The 2,793-nt window shown below is 39.0% G+C and overlaps 1 non-coding gene across 1 annotated transcript; it reads right to left on the bottom strand.

Moving 5' to 3' along the window:
- Positions 1-1,320: 1,320 nt before the first annotated feature.
- Positions 1,321-1,423, bottom strand: LOC114039154. Its single transcript, XR_003568625.1, has one exon. It is a non-coding gene; the product is annotated as a U6 spliceosomal RNA (small nuclear RNA).
- Between the last annotated feature and the right edge of the window lie 1,370 nt (positions 1,424-2,793).

Here is a 2,793-nt window from a genome sequence, read left to right as displayed (position 1 = left end):
TAAATTTTAGGGAAAAACGTTTTAATGAACAGGCATTTATTGAGCACCCACAGGTCAATCCTGTGCCATGATCTAGGGAATTGTATGTGTGTGTGTGTGTATGTGTGTGCATGTGTGTATGTGTGTGCATGTGTACTTATGAGTATGTGTGTCCAGATCTGCAATTTTGTTGGTATAGGAATTCTAGGTGAGGAGACACCCCCTATGAATGTGGATTTTCACAAGTGCTGTAAAAATTACAGGCTTAGATAATTGCCTGGGTCACTGAGATGTTAAATGTCCAGGATCATATATCTTAAGTAAGACTTGAACCCAGATCTTCTTTATTTCAAATTTAGCTTTTCATCTACCATGCTATGCTTCCTATTATTGTGGAAATACTGAACAATAGAAGTCATAATCTTATATAGAAGCCTCATGCCTCTATATCAGGGGTTGGCAAACTACAACCAATAGGCAAACTTTGGCCCATCTCCTGTTTTTGTTGGCTATCAAGGTACGAGAATTTTTACAATTTTAATACAAACAGCTTACTAATTGTTTTTGTATGGCTCTTGAGTCAAGAATGGTTTTTCACATAGTGATCCAAATTTGACCTGCAGTCTGAAGTTTACCAACCCCTGCTCTATATCATGAGAACTTTATTAAAAAAAAAAAAGGAAATTGGTAGATGCTGAATGTGGTGAGCACCAAATAACAATAGAGATTGAACCAATATATTTTAACAGACAAGAAAATCTTCATTTTGGACTTAGGTGTTTTATGTGATTCAGTTCTCTGTACAATTACTAAAACAAGGAGACTGAAAGAATACCATAAGTGTCTTAGTCAATAAACATTTGACATATTTGTCAAACAGAAAAATGTCTGTCAAAATCAAGGAAATTGAGGAAAGCTCCTGTGCTTTCGATGAACAACCCAGTAGCCCTTTTGAGAGGAAATGGACAAGATTTGCTAGAGGTAGGATAAGAATATGAAATGAACCATAAGAAATAATAGTCACACATATATATGTGTATGTACATACATATTATTCATGTGTGTGTATATATATACATATATATATATTTAAGATACAATTAATAAGAGTTAGTCCTTAATTATTTAAACAAGAATTTGGAAATTAGAAAATGGAAAATGAAAACAAAAATGACATTGGCACCTACTAAGATAATTTCATCCACATTTTAATCAATATAAATTAATTACTATAACAAGGAGAATAAAAGAGCATCAAAAGTGTCTTAGTCAGCAAGCATTTGACTTAGTTGTCAGAGAGAACTGTCTATGAAAGTCAAGGAAATTAAGGAAAGCCACCTATGCTTTTTTTTTTATATGAAACAATTTGTGTGTCATCCTTGCACAGGGGCCATGCTAATCTTCTCGTATCATTCCAAATTTAGTATATGTACTGCCAAAGCAAGCTCCCACCTGCGCTTTTGATGGACATCCAAGTGGCTTTTTTGACAAGAAATGCACAAGATGTACAGGCATGGATAGTTTTGGATCTGTATCATTGGTAAAGACTCATGAATTGAAAAGCTCTCTGATACTTTTGGATATTTACATATTAAATTCAATAAACACTTTTTAAGCACATAATATATGCATTGCAAAACTCTAGTGACAAGGGGGCAGAGCCAAGATGGCAGAGTAAAAGCAGGGGCTTTCTTGAGCTGTCCCCCAAACCCTTTCAAATAGCTGTAAAAAATAGCTGTAGGGGCAGCTAGGTGGCACAGTGGATAAAGCACTATCCCTGGAGTCAGAAGGACCTGAGTTCAAATCCAAGCTCAGACACATAACACTTACTAGCTTTGTGACCTTGGGCAAGTCACTTAACCCCATTGCCTAGCCAAAAAAAATTACTCTAAACAAATTCTAGAGCAGCAGAACCCACAAAAAGACAGAGTGAAACAAATTTCCACTCCAAGACAACCTGGATGGCTGATTAGAAAGGTCTCTTGCACCAGGCTGGGAGAGAAACACAGTTCAGCTTGGGCATGAAGGGAAAGAACAGGCATCAGCTAAGCTGGAGCAGGAGTCAGAGGACTGAATCATGGTCAACTGTGGTGGTTTCCAGACTTCTCAACTGACGAACACCAAAGAGAAGTTAGAAGGTCAGTAGAAAAAGTCTGTGACTGTGGTGAGAGAGAAGCTCAGTCCCAGCTCCAGTCCTGGCACAACCCTGCTTCTGGAGCTTCCAGTCGACAGACTGAGGAGGAATCAAATGGCTGATAAGAGGGAGATTGCAGGGATATCTTTGCTGGTGCTGAGGCAGGATTCTCTTGCTTTGCCTGTGCTTGGATCTGGGTCTCAATTTTGGGTGGCAGTCCTGGGGCAAGGAGGAGCATGGAGTGGTGAACTTGTAGTGGTGATGCAGAGGGAATCTTCCTCACAGTTCCAAGGCAGAAAAGAGTTCTTGTGGTCACTCAGACCAGAGCACAGACCAGGAAAGGAATAAACACCTTGCCCTTGATCATACCACCTTGGAAGAACTGAAAATTTATGGGTCCCTAGAAGTATCTCTGAAAATAGCTGCACAAAATCCCCGAGGCTTAGGACAGTACATTCTCCACACTGGAAGCAGACTCCTACCTTAACAAAGAGTTTATAACTCAAGTAATTGGCTGGGATCATGAGCAAACTGCACAAAAAAGTCAGGCCATATAATATTTCTTTGGTGACAAAGAAGATTGAAACATACCACCAGAAGAAGACAACAAAGTCAAAGCTCCTACATCCAAAGCCTCCAAGAAAATTTGAATTGGTCCCAGGCAATGGAAGAGCTCAAAA

Source organism: Vombatus ursinus, unplaced genomic scaffold (assembly GCF_900497805.2).
Source record: "Vombatus ursinus unplaced genomic scaffold, bare-nosed wombat genome assembly UNPS02011613.1, whole genome shotgun sequence".
In the NCBI taxonomy this organism is placed as follows: domain Eukaryota; kingdom Metazoa; phylum Chordata; class Mammalia; order Diprotodontia; family Vombatidae; genus Vombatus; species Vombatus ursinus.
This window is presented reverse-complemented; position numbering and strand designations above follow the sequence as displayed.